The sequence below is a fragment of the Bufo bufo genome, chromosome 2 (assembly GCF_905171765.1).
Source record: "Bufo bufo chromosome 2, aBufBuf1.1, whole genome shotgun sequence".
Lineage (NCBI taxonomy): Eukaryota > Metazoa > Chordata > Amphibia > Anura > Bufonidae > Bufo > Bufo bufo.
This window is the reverse complement of record NC_053390.1, coordinates 418,850,010-418,869,538: the sequence shown is the minus strand read 5'-3', so window position 1 is coordinate 418,869,538 and position 19,529 is coordinate 418,850,010. Positions and strand designations below refer to the sequence as shown.

General features: G+C 43.7%; 1 protein-coding gene across 4 annotated transcripts in view; it reads left to right on the top strand.

Annotated features, from left to right (window-relative positions):
* Positions 1-19,529, top strand: part of FRMPD1 (FERM and PDZ domain containing 1) — a 225,848-nt gene that overhangs the window by 132,157 nt on the left and 74,162 nt on the right. The window lies entirely within an intron of this gene.

The window sequence follows — 19,529 nt, the reverse complement described above, 5'->3', positions numbered from 1 at the left end:
GGTCTCTTTTGTTTTCAATAACACACTGCCGGGTGGAAACTTCCGCTCGGCAGTGTGTTCGGTGGGCGGGCTTTAGCGCTGTCCTAGACCATAAATGCCGGTGACGTCACCGGGCTTCCTGGGAGCCCCATAGAGAGTCCCGGTACGTCACCGGATCTCCAAAAAATGCCTTTGCCCTGCGCGATTTAGCGCAGGGCAAAGGAGAGCATCGGAGCATGAACTGCTCCAATGCTCAAGTCAGGGGGGCTGCCTGGGTGAAAATGGAGGTATGTCCGGGTTCAGCTCTGAACTCGGACAACCCTTTTAACACTTACCTCACAGTACCCCGCTACCCCTTTAATAGTGACCTCCACAATGCCCGCCCCTTTAACATTGACCTCCACAGCGGCCTGTCTCCTTAACAGTAACATCCACAGTGCCCTCCCCTTTAACAGTGACCTCCACAGCGGCCCCCCTTTTATTAGTGACCTCCACACTACCCCGTCTCCATAACAGTGATTTACACAATAACCCACCCCCTTAACAGTGACCTCCATAGAGCTCAGCTCCCTTAAAATTTGACCTCCACAACACCCCACCCCCTTAACAGTGACCTCTACAGCACCCTGCCCCTTAACACTGACCTCCATAGCGGACCATCCCCTTAACTGTGACCTCCACCGTTCCCTGCTCGCTTAACAGAGACTGCCACAGCACCCGTCCCTTCAACAGTGACCTCTGCAGCGGCCGCCCCTTTATAAGTGACCTCCACAGTACCCCGTCTCCTTAACAGTGATTTCCACAACACCCCTCCCCTTAACAGTGGCCTCTACAGCAATCTGCCCCTTAACATTGACCCCCATAGCAGGCCGTCCCCTTAATTGTGACCTCCACAGCAGCCTGCCCCTAGGTGGCCAGAGGTCCGGTTTTAGGCAGGACAGTCCGGCTTTCAGACTCCCTGTCCTCCGTCCGGTGCAGGGCCTGGACGGACACAGAGATGTCCTTTTGAACAGCTCACTCTCAGAGAGCAGCACTGTGCTGTCTAAGCATAAGCTGCAGGGAGAAAGTCACCCTTCCTCCCACCCATGCAGCTAACAGAAGTTGATTTTTACTTTCATTTTTTCAATCCCCGTCGGCTGCAGAGTGGGAGAGGGCGTGGCTTAACTGCGTCAGGGGCATGGCTTAGTGGGACCTGCGGGCGGGGTTTTTAAGTCCGTCTTTTGAGGGTGGCCTAAATGGCCACCCTACCTGCCCCCTGAACTGTGACCTCCACAGCACTCCGCTCCCAGTGTTATCCACAGCGCCCTGCCCCTTTAAAGGAAATCTGTCACCAGGATAATCGCTATTGAAGTAAAGCGATGTCCTAATAGCACTTAGTACCTTATTTCTAGATGTGCCTTTGCTTCAGCAATAGATGTTTTCTATCTTCTTAAAATCCAGTTTATTTGGTATGCAAATGAGCCAAAAAGATGCCCAGAGGGGCGTCACATAGAAACATAGAAACATAGAATGTGTCAGCAGATAAGAACCATTTGGCCCATCTAGTCTGCCCAATATATCTGAATCCTATTAATAGTCCCTGGCCCTATCTTATATGAAGGATAGCCTTATGCCTATCCCATGCATGCTTAAACCCCTTCACTGTATTTGCAGCTACCACTTCTGCAGGAAGGCTATTCCATGCATCCACTACTCTCTCAGTAAAGTAATACTTCCTTATATTACTTTTAAACCTTTGCCCCTCTAATTTAAAACTGTGTCCTCTTGTGGTAGTTTTTCTTCTTTTAAATATGCTCTCCTCCTTTACCGAGTTGATTCCCTTTATGTATTTAAAAGTTTCTATCATATCCCCTCTGTCTCTTCTTTCTTCCAAGCTATACATGTTAAGGTCCTTTAACCTTTCCTGGTAAGTTTTATCCTGCAATCCATGTACTAGTTTAGTAGCTCTTCTCTGAACTCTCTCTAGAGTATCTATATCCTTCTGTAGATATGGCCTCCAGTACTGCGCACAATACTCTAAGTGAGGTCTCACCAGTGTTCTGTACAGCGGCATAAGCACTTCACTCTTTCTACTGCTTATACCTCTCCCTATACATCCAAGCATTCTGCTGGCATTTCGTGCTGCTCGATTACATTGTCTTCCCACCTTTAAGTCTTCTGAAATAATTACTCCTAAATCCCTTTCCTCAGATACTGAGGTCAGGACTGTGTCAAATATTCTATATTCTGCCCTTGGGTTTTTACACCCCAGGTGCATTATCTTGCACTTATCCACATTAAATTTCAGTTGCCAGAGTTCTGACCATTCTTCTAGTTTTCTTAAATCCTTTTCCATTTGGCGTTTCCCTCCAGGAACATCAACCCTGTTACATATCTTTGTGTCATCAGCAAAAAGACAAACCTTACCATCGAGGCCTTTTGCAATATCACTTATGAAGATATTAAACAAAATTGGTCCCAGTACAGATCCCTGTGGAACCCCACTGGTAACATGACCTTGTTTTGAATGTTCTCCATTGACTACAACCCTCTGCTGTCTGTCACTCAGCCACTGCCTAATCCACTCAACAATATGGGAGTCCATGCTCAATGACTGCAGTTTATTGATAAGTCTTCTATGTGGGACAGTGTCAAAAGCCTTACTAAAATCTAGATATGCGATGTCTACTGCACCTCCACCGTCTATTATTTTAGTCACCCAGTCAAAAAAATCTATAAGATTTGTTTGACATGATCTCCCTGAAGTAAACCCATGTTGTTTTTCATCTTGCAATCCATGGGATTTTAGATGTTCCACAATCCTATCCTTTAATAGGGTTTTCATTAATTTGCCTACTATTGATGTCAGACTCACTGGTCTATAGTTGCTCGATTCCTCCCTACTACCTTTCTTGTGAATGGGCACGACATTTGCCAATTTCCAATCTTCCGGGACGACTCCTGTTACTAATGATTGGTTAAATAAATCTGTTAGCGGTTTTGCCAGCTCACCACTAAGCTCTTTTAATAATTTTGGGTGTATCTCATCAGGCCCCTGTGACTTATTTGTCTTCACCTTAGACAGCAAACTTAGAACATCTTCCTCTGTAAAGATACATGCATCAAATGATTTATTAGTCATCCTTTCTAGTGGAGGTCCTTCTCCTTCTTTTTCTTTTGTAAAAACTGAACAGAAGTATTCATTAAGGCAGTCGGCTAGCCCTTTATTCTCTTCTACATACCTTCCGTCCTTTGTTTTTAATTTAGTTATTCCTTGTTTTAATTTCCTTTTTTCATTTATATATCTGAAGAATGTCTTATCCCCTTTTTTCATAGACTGAGCTAGTTTTTCTTCTGCCTGCGCTTTAGAAGTTCTTATAACTTGCTTGGCCTCTCTCTGCCTAATCATGTAGATTTCCTTATCTTCATTGCTCTGTTTTTTTTTTATAATTACAAAATGCTAGCTTTTTATTTTTAATGATTTGGGCCACTTCTGCTGAGTACCACAGTGGTCTGTTCCTTTTTTTGCTTTTACTGACAAGTCTAATGCAATTTTCTGTTGCCTTCAATAATGCACCTTTTAAGTAGTCCCATTTCTCCTGGACTCCATGTAATCCGTTCCAGTCTGATAAGGACTCATTTATGACTAATTTCATTTTTGAAAAGTCTGTTTTTCTAAAGTCTAAAACTTTTGTTTTTGTGTGGTGGGACTCTTTCACAGTTCTTATATTAAACCACACTGACTGGTGATCACTAGATCCCAAGGTTTCGCCTACAATGACATCATATACCGAATCCCCATTTGTGAATACCAAATCCAAAATGGCCTCCCTCTGGGTTGGCTCCTCAACCACTTGTTGTAGAGATAACCCCAGTAGGGAATTTAGAATATCTGTACTCCTGGTAGAACTTGCTATTTTGGTTTTCCAGTTTATATCTGGAAGATTGAAATCTCCCATAATGATAACTTCTCCTTTCATTGTCATTTTAGCTATTTCTTCAACTAGTAGATCATCTAGTTCTTTAACTTGACCAGGTGGTCTATATATCACACCTACACGAGTTACTGCATGGTTAGCAAACTGCAACGTAACCCAAACTGACTCTATGTTGGCCTCACCAACTTGTATTAGGTTAGATTTAATGCTATCTTTCACATACAGGGCCACTCCTCCTCCTTTCTTGCCTTCTCTGTCTCTTCTGTATAAAGAGTACCCTGGTATGGTTATGTCCCAGTCATTTCTTTCATTAAACCATGTCTCCGTAACAGCCACTAAATCTACATTCTCAGATGCCATTATTGACCCAAGTTCATAGATTTTTTTACCTAAACTGCGAGCATTTGTAGACAGGACTCTGAGCTTATCATTTCTTAACCTCTGTGCTTCTGACCTGTTCTGGCATTGTTTCGGGGGGCAATTGGACTCTTTTATTTTCACTCTTTTGCCCCCCCCCCTTCCTAGTTTAAATACTCTTTCGCAAATTCTTGGAGTTGTTCACTGAGTACATTTGTTCCTTTGAGAGAAAGATGCAAACCATCTTTTTTGTACAGTTCCTTTCTATTCCAAGTAGAGCTATCATGAGAAACAAAGCCAAATCCTTGCTCTTGACACCATTTACCAAGCCATATGTTGAACTCCTTTATGCGCCTCTGCCTATCATTCTGAACATTATGCACAGGCAGAACTTCAGAAAATGAAATGGTGGATGCAAAATCCTGTACGTCATTACCAAGTGTGCTAAAAGATTTTTTCACCTCTGACACTTCATTGCAAGCCAGGACATTTGTCCCTAGATGGACAAGAACATCCACGTCCCCTTCCTGCTTTGCTTGCTTAACAATATTAATAATACGTCTTCTATCTCTTCTAGCAGTAGCCCCAGGGAGACATCTCACAAAACCATTTTCTTTAAGCTCCACACTTCTTATGATTGAATCACCCAGCAACAGCTGCTTCCTTTGAGACTTCACTTTATCTTTTTTGTTGCATACATTAGACATAGGAGTCGATGGTTTCTCACCCTCTGTGCTTGAGTCCATATCCATGTTGTCCTTACATTCTGAGAGTGCTGCAAATGAATTATGGAGAACCACCGACTGTGGGACATGTCTTCTATCCACCACTCTAAGTCTTCCAGAACCTACATTAACCCATCTGCCATTTCTGGGGGTCCTCTGTGGCAGTGGCATTGCAGCAGTCCTAGCTGGAGTTTGTTTAACAGATAATTTAAATATTTCAGATTTCAAAAATGAAATTTCCTGCTGCAGTAAGGAGAACTGTCTACAGATCTGACAGCATCCGAATCTCCAAAGAGTGGAACATGAAATAAATGCACAACAATTCCTGCACTGAACCAAGTCTGCCATTTTAAAGAGGAAAAAATAAAAAATAATAATAATTTGTAAGTTTAAATCAAACAAATCTTACCTTTTTTTTTTTTTTGTATTGTTTCCACCTTCCAGCCTACCTCCTGACTATCTCCTGCAATATCTCTTTACTGTACTTAATGTAGTACTTGCAGCTAATGAATTAGGCCAGCTAATGAGTCTGTCTCTATATATACACACACTGCTTCCCAAGCTCCTCCCCCAGCAACAAATGTAACACCTTAGTGAGCTAGGCTCATTAGCAAACGCACAATAGCAAACACCTGACCACTCTTGCAGGAAGGAGCCCAGGCACGCCTTCTGCTAGTGCCCAAGCCCACCCTCATGCTTAGAGCAGAGAAAAGGGGGGCAGAGTTAGAAACATAGAAACATAGAATGTGTCGGCAGATAAGAACCATTTGGCCCATCTAGTCTGCCCAATATACTGAATACTATGAATAGCCCCTGGCCCTATCTTATATGAAGGATAGCCTTATGCCTATCCCATGCATGCTTAAACCCCTTCACTGTATTTGCAGCTAGCACTTCTGCAGGAAGGCTATTCCATGCATCCACTACTCTCTCAGTAAAGTAATACTTCCTTATATTACTTTTAAACCTTTGCCCCTCTAATATAAAACTATGTCCTCTTGTAGCAGTTTTTCTTCTTTTAAATATTCTCTCCTCTTTTACCTTGTTGATTCCCTTTATGTATTTAAAAGTTTCTATCATATCCCCTCTGTCTCGTCTTTCTTCCAAGCTATACATGTTAAGGTCCTTTAATCTTTCCTGGTAAGTTTTATCCTGCAATCCATGTACTAGTTTAGTAGCTCTTCTCTGAACTCTCTCCAAAGTATCAATATCCTTCTGGAGATATGGTCTCCAGTACTGTGCACAATACTCCAAATGAGGTCTCACCAGTGCTCTGTAGAGCGGCATGAGCACCTCCCTCCAGTGGCGTAGCGTGGGTAGCCAGCACCCGGGGCAAGCCAAGTATTGCGCCACCCCCCAACCTGTGACCACTCCCCTTTAAAAAAAAATAATGTAGTAGATGTCACCTGCAGTCCTATGTAACACCACAGATAACACAGTGATAACTCTCTTTGTACAGATAATGTAGTAGATGTCACCTGCAGTCCTATGTAACACCACAGATAACACAGTGATAACTCTGAGTACAGATAATGTAGTAGATGGGTGTGAGGCCCCAGAATTCAGAACACGAACAGTGTGACCTCAAGTCTGGGGCCAGGCTGAGGCAGTGTGGGACAAATTCTATATACCCCCTCCCCTCTACCCTACCGTGAAACAGATATTTGGATGGACATAACATACATTGCTATGAAATATACAGTAGAATACAGCACCACATACCTGTTACATCCAGTGACATCTCCTGTGATATAGACTTTCCTCAGCGTCTTCATTCGGAGATAGGACCGTCATGACACCTTCTTTCAGCCGCTTCTCGTCTCTGCAAAGTTTCGCAGAAAATGTTTTAGATTCCTCACTTTACTATCATCCTCAGATAACAGACGTCCCCTTCCCCCGTAGTGCCCATAAGTATAATGCTCTCTGTATAATTATAATATATAATGGCCCCCTCTGTATTATTATTATTATTATTATTATTATTATAATGACCACCTCTGTAGTATTATAGTAATAATTATGGCCCCCTTCAGCTCCTCCAGCATACAGTCCCGTGTAAGATACATCACTCCCCCTGCCTTCAGTCCTTCTTGCAAACAGTCCCATGTGAAATACACCACTCCCCCTGCCTTCCGCTCCTCCAGCATACAGTCCCATGTAAGATACATCACAGTCCTGCCTTCAGCCCCTCCAACATACAGTCCCATGTAAAATACATCACTCTCCCTTCAGCTCCTCCAGCATATAGTCCCATGTAAGATACAACCCCTAGAGGATGCCATCTGCCCATCTCTGCTGTCCATATACCAGGCCTACCAGTATTACCCCTTCATATACCGCCTGGTCACCCCACACCTAACAGTCTGAGTCACTTGTCTCCCTGAGTGCTAGGTGGGGTGACCAGGCGGGCAGGTGGTATATCAAGAAGTAATGCTGGTAGACCTGGTATATGGACAGCAGAGATGGGCAGATGGCATCCTCTGGGCAGTACTGTCTCTCTGGTCATCCTTCACCAGCACCCTGACTGCCACGGTCCTGCTTGGTCTGGCTCTCATGGCACTTCACTGCCTGGTGCTTGGCTATCAGCACTGAGTGACTCAGTCACACTGTGACACTGACTGTCACTCAGTGCTGATAGCCAAGCACCAGGCAGTGAAGTGCCATGAGAGCCAGGCCAAGCTGGTGGCAGTCAGGGTGCTGGTGAAGGACGACCAGAGAGACAGTACTGTCCAGAGGATGCCATCTGCCCATCTCTGCTGTCCATATACCAGGCCTGGTATATGGACAGCAGAGATGGGCAGATGGCATCCCAGAGAGGCAGTACTGTCTCAGTGTCCCGGGTCATCCTTCACCAGCACCCTGACCGCAGTGCAGTGCCATGGTGCCATCTGCTTGGCAGCCTTGGCCTGGCTCTCATAGCACTGACTGGCACAGTGGCACTTCACTCTTATTATCATATATTACCCCTAAAGCCTGCCTGCCCTCAGCCCATGCCAACACAGTACACTAGTCACTACTGACCTAATTATACACTCAGGGGGTGGGACTTTGGGACTCTGGGACAGTGACACTGACTGTCACTCACTCTGTCTCAGGGTCGCTTGAATCACTGTCTTTAGGCTGGACTACAGTCTACTACTGATTCAGCGACAGTGCAGCAGCCATCTTCTGCTTCTTCTTGCTCCGGCTCCTGGCTCTGCACTGTCTTTCCCGCCTGGAAGGTGGGCGGAGCCTATCGGGAACTGCCGCCGTGCATGCCCCGCCTCCCCTCCTCACTCTGCTCTGCAGCCGGGCGCTGTGTGAAAAAAAACAAAAAAACACAGCGTCGGCAATTTAACTTGTGCCAGCCCAGCGGACAGCGCCCCCCCCCCTGCAGTGTGGCGCCCGGGGCAACGGCCCCCCCGGCCCCCCCCCACGCTACGCCCCTGCCTTCCTCTTTCTACTGGTAATGCCTCTCCCTATATACCCAAGCATTCTGCTAGCTTTTCCTGCTGCTCTATGACATTGTCTGCCTACCTTTAAGTCTTCTGAAATAATGACCCCTAAATCCCTTTCCTCAGATACTGAGGTTAGGACTGTATCACTGATTTTATATTCTGCTCTTGGGTTTTTACGCCCCAGGTGCATTATCTTGCACTTATCCACATTAAATTTTAGTTGCCAGATTTTTGACCATTCCTCTAGTTTTCCTAAATCCTTTTCCATTTGGTGTATCCCTCCAGGAACATCAACCCTGTTACAAATCTTTGTGTCATCAGCAAAAAGACACACCTTACCATCGAGGCTTTCTGCAATTTCGCTGATAAAGATATTAAACAATATGGGTCCCAGAACAGATCCCTGAGGTACCCCACTGGTAACAAGACCATAGTCTGAATATACTCCATTGACTACAACCCTCTGTTGTCTGTCCCTCAGCCACTGTCTAATCCATTCAACAATATGGGAGTCCATTCAACAATATGGGAGTCCAAGCCCAAAGGCTGCAATTTATTGATAAGCCTTCTATGTGGGACAGTATCAAAAGCCTTACTAAAGTCTAGATAAGCGATGTCTACTGCACCTCCGCCATCTATTATTTTAGTCACCCAATCAAAAAAATCAATAAGATTAGTTTGACATGATCTCCCTGAAGTAAACCCATGCTGTTTTTCATCTTTCAATCCATGGGATTTTAGATGTTCCACAATCCTCTCCTTAAAGGGCTTCTGTCACCCCACTAAACATTATATTTTTTTTTTTTTGGTTACTTATAATCCCTATACTGCGATTTATGCATACATACTGTAATTAATCATTTTGGTTCAGCAGATTCTGTTAAAAAATGTACTTTTAAAATATGCAAATTACCTTGCTACCAGCAAGTAGGGCGGCTACTTGCTGGTAGCAGCCGCATCCTCCTATCCTAAAGACGCCCCCTCCGCATGTTGATTGACAGGGCCAGCGGACGGGATCGTCCTCTGGCTGGTCCTGTCTGCTATCAAGATCTCGCGCCTGTGCCGTAACGGTATTCAGTCGGCGCAGGCGCACTGAGAGGCGGACGCTCCTTCGGCCGCTCCATCCTCAATGCGCCTGCGCCGATGACGTCACATCTACACCCGGCGCAGGCGCATTGAGGAAGGAGCGGCCGAGCGAGCGTCCTCCTCTCAGTGCGCCTGCGCCGACTGAAGACAGGTACGGCGCAGGCGCCAGATTTTGAATGCAAACAGGGCCAGCAGAGAAAGATCCTGTCCGCTGGCCCTGTCAATCAACATGCGGAGGGGGCGTCTTTAGGATAGGAGGATGCGGCTGCTACCAGCAAGTAGCCGCCCTACTTGCTGGTAGCAAGGTAATTTGCATATTTTAAAAGTACGTTTTTAACAGAATCTGCTGAACCAAAATGATTAATTACAGTATGTATGCATAAATCGCAGTATAGGGATTCTAAGTAAAAAAAAAAAAAAAAACAGTTTAGTGGGGTGACAGAAGCCCTTTAAGTATCGTTTCCATTAATTTCCCCACTATTGATGTCAGGCTTACTGGCCTATAGTTGCCCGATTCCTCCCTACTACCTTTCTTGTGAATGGGCACAACATTTGCTAATTTCCAATCTTCTGGGATGACTCCTGTTGCCAGTGATTGGTTAAATAAATCTGTTAATGGTTTTGCTAGTTCACAGCTGAGCTCTTTTAATAGCTTTGGGTGTATCCCATCAGGCCCCTGTGACTTATTTGTATTAATTTTATGGCTTGAATGTGATGTAGGAGGGGTGGGTGGATACATTGTGGCAGGAGGCGTGCCTGGGTTCCTTCCTGCAAGAATGACGCCCCTCAGGGCACCTTACTGGCTCATTTGCATACCAAATAAACTGGATTTTCAGAGGATAAAAAACATCTATTGCTGAAACAAAGGCACATCTGGAAATAAGGTACTAAGTGCTATTAGGCTATGGCTTTACTTCAATAGCAATTATGCTGGTGGCAGTTTTTCTTTAAAGCTGACCTACAGCAGTGAAGAAAAATCGCTGGATTGTTATGGAAACCTGGTGTAAAACAGTGTGTATGTGGAGACTAAGGGCCTGCGAGCTTCTATTGGCTGATAAGGGTCATGTGACCAGGCTTCTATTGGCTAATGCATTTTTTGGGAATATCTCAGGAACGGTACGTAGTGGCGTCGCTAGAGGGGGGTGAGGGGGGGGCAATGGCCCACCCTATGTTGTTCTTTGCCCCCCCCGGGTGCCCCCCCGCTGATTCCCCCAGGTGAATACTAATGAGCGCTTCCATTATGGAAGCGCTCATTAGTACCGAAGGACCAGGAAGTGATGAACGCTCTGTACTTACCACTTCCTGGTCCTCGGCTGTCAGCTGTGCAGGGCTGCGCACAGCGTGAGGGCGCTCTGTGACCTCACGCTATGCGTGCCAGTTCAGAGCACAGTCGACTGAGGAGAGAGAAAATTGCAGGCGGCGTCCAGGAGCAGGAGAGGTAAGTGTTTTTTTATTTTATAAAAAATGTGGCTGCTGGGGGCATAATAGGGGCTATTCATGAGAAGCATAATGGGGGCTAATCATGAGGCATAATGGGGGCTAATCATGAGGCATAATGGGGGCTAATCATGAGGCATAATGGGGGCTAATCGGAGGCATAATGGGGGCTAATCATGAGGCATAATGGGGCTAATCGGAGGCATAATGGGGGCTAATCAGAGGCATAATGGGGGCTAATCGGAGGCATATGGGGGCTAATCGGAGGCATATGCGGGCTAATCGGAGGCATATGGGGTCTAATTGGAGGCAAATGGGGGCTAATTGGAGGCATATGGGGGCTAATGAGGCATATGGGGGCTAATTAGAGGCATAATGGGGGCTAATTAGAGGCATAATGGGGCTAATTAGAGGCATAATGGCTTATAATGGGGGCTAATTAGGCATATGGGGGCTAATGAGGCATATGGGGGCTAATTAGAGGCATAATGGGGCTAATTAGAGGCATAATGGCTTATAATGGGGGCTAATTAGGCATATGGGACCTAATTAGGCATATGGGGGCTAATGAGGCATAATGGCTTATAATGGGGGCTAATTAGGCATATGGGTGCTAATGAGGCATATGGGGGCTAATAAGAGGCATAATGTGGGCTAATGAGGCATAATGGCTTATAATGGGGGCTAATGAGGCATAAGGGCTGATATGGGGGCTAATGAGGCATAAGGGCTGATATGGGAGCTAATGAGGCATAAGGGCTGATATGGGGGCTAATGAGGCATAAGGGCTGATATGGGGGCTAATGAGAGGCATGGGGGCTGATATGGGGATGATAAGAGGCATAATGGGGGCTAATAAGAGGAATAATGGGGGCTAATGAGGCATAAGGGCTTATAATGGGGGCTAATGAGGCATAAGGGCTGATATGGGGGCTAATGAGAGGCATGGGGGCTGATATGGGAGTGATGAGAGGCATAATGAGGGCTAATGAGAGGCATAATAAGTGTCATCCACAGATGCCCCCATAACAGTGTGTCTTCCACAGATCCACCATAACAGTACGCCTGCGCACTGACGAGAGACAGAAAGAAGGGGAAAGAATCCGCGGAAGAAAGCAGAGGACGGCACAGCAGACTGAATAGCTTCTTTTGTAAGTAAATTGTTTTATTATAAATGTATCCCTGCATACCGCAATTCTCTCGTATTTTGTAATCTTATTTATATATACTTATTTTGTTTTTGCCCCCCCATTTTTGACTGTGGTATCTTTGTGCCCCCCCCCCCGTATATATTGTTCCTAGAGTCGCCACTGACGGTACGTGCTAGAGAGCTGAGACCTGGTTTAAAACCTTCCCAGACACCTGATGTACCCATATGCCAAATTTCGTGATTGTAAATGCGATTCCTTTAGCGGACATACATACACACGCACACATACATACACTCAGCTTTATATATTAGATATATATAGGAAAATATTCCATAAAATTAGTAATTTATTCATTTAAGTCTCTGCTCTTTTAATGCATCGGGGTCATGTGGGCGGTGCTACTTGGTTAATGACAGCCTTTCCAGTATGCTTAGTCATGCAGATAACTGTCAGTCGCTGAGTTGTAGCGCCCACATGACTTTCTATAAATTCACTATTTTTCTCTATGCCCCCCTGTGGTGCCCCTGAGGCATTTACATTTTTTATCCTGAAGGGGACAAAAATTGTGATGGGCTGGAATATTGGTGGCTTTACATTCTGTGTCCCTAAAAAATAACCATAGGATCCAAACATGGAACTTAAAGGCTATGTACACTTTTGGAGGCAATTTTTTATTGCATTTTACTCGTTTTTGGATAATTTTTTTATTTTTTATTGGCCTTTATTAAAAATATTGAGCCGTTCTGTCACAAAGGGTTAACTGTTTTTCTAGCTGTGTGACTGGTACTTTCACTTTGTGGCAGTCATCTGATAAACCTTATCTCTAAACTACTGAGAGGTCATAAACACTTATTTAAGCCACATTTTTATCAGTAAGATAAGAACTGTTTATACAGGGAGTGCAGAATTATTAGGCAAGTTGTATTTTTGAGGATTAATTTTATTATTGAACAACAACCATGTTCTCAATGAACCCAAAAAACTCATTAATATCAAAGCTGAATATTTTTGGAAGTAGTTTTTAGTTTGTTTTTAGTTTTAGCTATTTTAGGGGGATATCTGTGTGTGCAGGTGACTATTACTGTGCATAATTATTAGGCAACTTAACAAAAAACAAATATATACCCATTTCAATTATTTATTTTTACCAGTGAAACCAATATAACATCTCAACATTCACAAATATACATTTCTGACATTCAAAAACAAAACAAAAACAAATCAGTGACCAATATAGCCACCTTTCTTTGCAAGGACACTCAAAAGCCTGCCATCCATGGATTCTGTCAGTGTTTTGATCTGTTCACCATCAAAATTGCGTGCAGCAGCAACCACAGCCTCCCAGACACTGTTCAGAGAGGTGTACTGTTTTCCCTCCTTGTAAATCTCACATTTGATGATGGACCACAGGTTCTCAATGGGGTTCAGATCAGGTGAACAAGGAGGCCATGTCATTAGATTTTCTTCTTTTATACCCTTTCTTGCCAGCCACGCTGTGGAGTACTTGGACGCGAGTGATGGAGCATTGTCCTGCATGAAAATCATGTTTTTCTTGAAGGATGCAGACTTCTTCCTGTACCACTGCTTGAAGAAGGTGTCTTTCAGAAACTGGCAGTAGGACTGGGAGTTGAGCTTGACTCCATCCTCAACCCGAAAAGGCCCCACAAGCTCATCTTTGATGATACCAGCCCAAACCAGTACTCCACCTCCACCTTGCTGGCGTCTGAGTCGGACTGGAGCTCTCTGCCCTTTACCAATCCAGCCACGGGCCCATCCATCTGGCCCATCAAGACTCACTCTCATTTCATCAGTCCATAAAACCTTAGAAAAATCAGTCTTGAGATATTTCTTGGCCCAGTCTTGACGTTTCAGCTTGTGTGTCTTGTTCAGTGGTGGTCGTCTTTCAGCCTTTCTTACCTTGGCCAGGTCTCTGAGTATTGCACACCTTGTGCTTTTGGGCACTCCAGTGATGTTGCAGCTCTGAAATATGGCCAAACTGGTGGCAAGTGGCATCTTGGCAGCTGCACGCTTGACTTTTCTCAGTTGATAGGCAGTTATTTTGCGCCTTGGTTTTTCCACACGCTTCTTGCGACCCTGTTGACTATTTTGAATGAAACGCTTGATTGTTCGATGATCACGCTTCAGAAGCTTTGCAATTTTAAGAGTGCTGCATCCCTCTGCAAGATATCTCACTATTTTTGACTTTTCTGAGCCTGTCAAGTCCTTCTTTTGACCCATTTTGCCAAAGGAAAGGAAGTTGCCTAATAATTATGCACACCTAATATAGGGTGTTGATGTCATTAGACCACACCCCTTCTCATTACAGAGATGCACATCACCTAATATGCTTAATTGGTAGTAGGCTTTCGAGCCTATACAGCTTGGAGTAAGACAACATGCATAAAGAGGATGATGTGGTCAAAATACTCATTTGCCTAATAATTCTGCACGCAGTGTAATGTCAGAGAGCGGAGATAAGGAGTCTGTCAGCTCCTGGTCTGATGGAAAAGACAGAAAATCCAAAGGGTGCTACTAGAGCATCTCAGCTATGTACAGAAAAAAGGATGCCATATTTTTAATAAATACCAATTTCAAAAATTATATTTAGCTCACAATGAGTACAATGCAATTATTAAAAAGATTACCCCCAAAAGGCCTTTAAGCCGATGAACCCACTGAAGACTTGTCTATTTTATAGGAGAGAGTGGTAAGAGTCAGAGAAATAGTCCGTTCATTGAGTAACACTGGTGATGGTATCTATTCATTGGGATGTTGCTGTCCCTCTACACAAGGGGTATGGTAATCAATAGTCTCTGGGATTAAACAATGAGAGGGAGTGTTTGAAATTGAATCTGGTATTGTTACTTTGTGAAGCTGTAACTCACTCTCTAGATTGTTTGCAGCAAGGTTTGTTGGTTGGTAGTGGATAAAGCAGAAAGTACTTTTCTATCTGTGTTTTTTATAAATTTACTATTTAAAGAGGTTGTCCCATCATGGCCAAGATGAGAATAAACCACAGGGAACACTGGACTGAGGTGGCTGAGCGGCTGGTGCTCCGCTGTTTCTGTAATTCCTGTAGAAGTGTAGCACAGCAACTCAAGCTACTTCTATAACCCTTGAATAACGGAAACAGCACAGCATGCTATGCTACGCTAGTTGTGTAGCTCCAAATCACTGCAATGGAAGTTATGGAAACAATGGAGTGCCAGCCACTTGGCCATATCTGTAATTCCACCTCTTCAGGACAGCACTTACTGTGGGTTATTCCCATCTCGGCCATAAAAGGTCAACTTGGAACTAGCGTATTGCTTCTAGTCAGTGTTGAGGTATGATGAGGTAGTAGTTGGCTGACTATAGGGGTTTTACAGTGAAACAAAAATACTTTAGAGTAGAGTCAGAGAGGCTTAAAAACATGAATGAAGTGAAACTCCAGTCTCCACCAATCTTCAGCTGCCGTCATTCTGTGGCTGCCTTGGTCCCTGTTGCTCTCAAGTTCCAACTCCTGTTTCAACACACACAAAATGCCTCAAAATGGCTTCTCATCTAAGCACTGGATGCAGGCTGAGCAAGCATTTTCAAGACAATTCCTAAATGTAAAGAAAGGAGCATGAAGTAGGGAGCTGGAGAAAGCCTTTAACATAGGCTACTTTCACACTTGCGTTTTGGGTGGATACGTCATGGATCTGCAAAAACGGATCCGTTGCAATAATACAACCACTTGCATCCGTCATGAACTGATCTGTTTGTATTATCTGTAACATAGCCAAGACGGATCTGTCATGAACTCCATCATTGTGCTAGATTGTGTCAGAGAAAACAGTTTGGCTCAGTTTCGTCAAGCGGACAGCAAAATGCTGCAGGCAGCGTTTTGGTGTCCGCCTCCAGAGCGGAATGGAGACTAATCGGAGGCAAACTGATGCATTCTGAGCGGATCCTTTTCCATTCAGAATGCATTAGGGCAAAACTGATCTGTTTTGGACCGCTTGTGAGAGCCCATGACAGATCTCACAAACGGAAAGCCAAAACGCCAGTGTGAAAGTAGCCTTAACTATAATTTATAGTGGGAGTGAGATCAACAATAGGAAATCAGTTGATTTAGGTACATGAATAAGTTTCTCTTGAGTGTATCAGAATGTAAAGCATATTCAAGAATTATACAAATATGACCCTACCGCCTCAATATCCAGTATAAGTAGATCACCTGATTAACCTTTTAATGCAGAATGCAAATAGAAACTGTACATAATTTGCATTAAGGAGATATATGGAGCAGACTCACAAGCTATATAATACAGCTGACATCTGGTCGCAATGACCAGGATCAGAGATAATTCCGATCCTAGTCACTTAACCACTCAGATGCCATTGTCAATATCTACCACGGCATCTGAGTGTTTAGACAGGGGAGGGGGCTCCCTCTGTCCTCTGATCGGAGCCCCTGTTGCAAAATCACAGGGCTCCTATTGGTTGCTATGGCAGCCTAGGAGCTTGTGAAGGCTCCCAGGCCTGTCATAGTAAGCTGCCGGTTATGCCATCGCTTGGCAGGCATCCAGTATAAGTCCCAATAACTGCAATTATATTCTATTGCCATCTATGATACAGACGATCAGAGGATCACATATTCAAGATCCCTAAGGGAGCTAAAAATTATAGTAAAAAAAAAGTATAAAAAAAACCATTTTAAAAATATAAAAAACACAAACGTTAAAAATTTAAATCAATCCCCTTTCCCCATATAAAAATAAACAATAAAAAAATATCATTAGTATCGCCGAATCCAAAACTGTCCAAACTATTAAAATACATAAAATAGTTTTCCTGCATGCAGAATGCTATAATTTCTTTGCCCCAACAGAATTTTTTTTAATGAAAAGTGATTTTAAAAAAAATCTGAAACTAAGGGCAGTTTGCAAACTACATATCAAGTGGTCTGTAAATAAGTGACGGAATGAAGAATGCTGTCAGTCTGAGCTGAAAACAGCAGGTTACAGAACAGGAGAAGCTGAGCAGATTGATATATAGTTTTATGGGAAACATTCAGTATAATTGTATTCATTTATATCTCTACACATTCTGGTCTTTAAAGTCAAGGACGCAGTCCTATCAGTGACTGACAGCCTTCCCTCTCTGACTATGCATACAGAAATAGTTATCAATCACATGGTAGAACTGCCTTGTGGATTTCAAAGCCTAAAATGAGCACAAATTTAAAGGGGTTGTCTGCTTTTTTTACATAGATCACCTATCCTCAGGTTAGGTCATCAAAATCAGATTGGAGGGGCGGCCGACCCCCGCCAATTAGCTGTTTGAAGAGAAAGCAGCTCTCGTATGAGTGCTCCTTTTTCTTCTTTGCTTACCTGCTCACTGTTGGAACCGCGGTGGTAAGCAGGTGTAATTACAACTAAGCCACCCCCATTCACTTCAATGAGACAGCTCCTTCCTATTCACTTGAACATAAAGGAGCCGTCCTATTGAAGTTAATGGGATGGAGGAGCTGTAATTACACCTGCTCACCACTGCAGTTGCGACAGTGAGCAGGTAAACAGTGAAGAGAATTCTGCGCTGGTACGAGCGAGCGCTGCTTTCTCTTCAAACAGCTGATCAGCGGGGGTGCCAATCTACTCAGCTCCTCCTGCTCTATAGTATTCTCCATGGAGATTATTTTTCATGGTGACAGGTTCCCTTTAATACAAAATACTTCAAAGGCTCACAAATGTGATATATACTACTGCTTCTTCTATGTACGTGGTGTAAAGGCCCCTCAGACACCAGGCCCCAGATGTGAGCTTGAACGTCCTAAGCAACATTGCAGTTTGTATAAGGCCTCATCCACTCAAGCATATTATACATTATTCTGAGCTGTAATATGAAACCTATAGACTTCCATACCTCCATATATGCCTTTGATGTAATGTGACATGATCAATTGGAAGCATTGATTAGGCAAGCAATAACTCTGTAATGCAACACTACATATGACACTACGAAGCACAATGCGGGGTGCCTATGGCTTCATAATACAAGGCCACCATGCCTTCTTGTGCCCACATGCATCTTCTATGCACACAGCTCTGTGAAATGTATGTTATGTATGTCTCATGGTAGACAAAATAAGAGTCCTTAGAAGTTTATACCTTTTAATGGCTAACTGAAAAAGATGATAGGAGAATGCAAGCTTGTCAATTAGCCATTAAAAAGGAATCAACAACTGAGGACTCTCACTTTTTATCTTTTCTGTCTACTACTGGCTAACACGATATTCAGATTTTCTTTTATTGTTTTACTTACAATTTGTGAGAATTAAAAAAAATGCATCCCTGCAAAAGATACAAGAAAAAGTAGTCGCTAAAATGTATATATTTATTCTTAGGAATAAAGAGGTTATCCCATGATAAATGTAAAAAAGCAAAATCAGACATCATATGCTACATGATAATACCTTTCTAACAACACTAGAACCAGCCCTATACCTCACATGGATCCAGAGATCTCCCCATTCATTGCTCCAATTGCTCTTCTAGATTTATTTAAAGCTGACAGCTCAAGAGGAGTGTTTTTTCTGGAGGCAGTTGAAGGATGAAACTGAGCATGTGTGGCCTTCTCAGTGAGACAGACAAAGAAATAAGAAAAAACAAACAGCAGGTGGCGCTATACAGATACAGTTTCTTAAATAACTCGGTGACTATACAACATTTTTAATTACATGCAATTATAAAGGTGTCCAGATCCAGGTGCTGATTTGAAAACTGCTGAATCTTTTTCGTGAGACAGCCCCTTTACAAATGAGTCCATTAACAATCTTAAAATATTTCTGTGTATCAGGAGGTTGCAGATTGAGTCACTTTTTTCCATTGTTTGTTATGTTAGACTCCAGAGATTAATCCAGGCCCAGAACTGTACACAGTACTCCATGTCTGGTCTGATTAGTGATTTGTAAAGTGGCAGGACTATGTTCTCATCATGGGCATCTATTCCCCTTTTGATGAAATCCATAATTCTATTGGTCTTAGTAGCAGCTGCCTGACACTGGTTTCTACTGTTAAGGCTACTTTCACACTAGCGTTCGGAGCGGATCCGTCTGATGTTTCATCAGACGGATCCGCTCCGATAATGCAGACGTTCGCATCCGTTCAGAACGGATGCGTCTGCATTAAAACTTAGAAAATTTTCTAAGTGTGAAAGTTGTCTGAGCGGATCCGTTCAGACTTTACATTAAAAGTCAATGGGGAACGGATCCGCTTGAAGATTGAGCCATATAGTGTCATCTTCAAGCGGATCCGTCCCCATTGACTTACATTGTAAGTCTGGACGGATCCGCTCGCCTCCGCACGGCCAGGCGGACACCCGAACGCTGCAAGCAGCGTTCAGGTGTCCGCTCACTGAGCGGAGCGGAGGCTGAACGCTGGCAGGCGGATGCATTCTCAGTGGATCCGCCTCCAT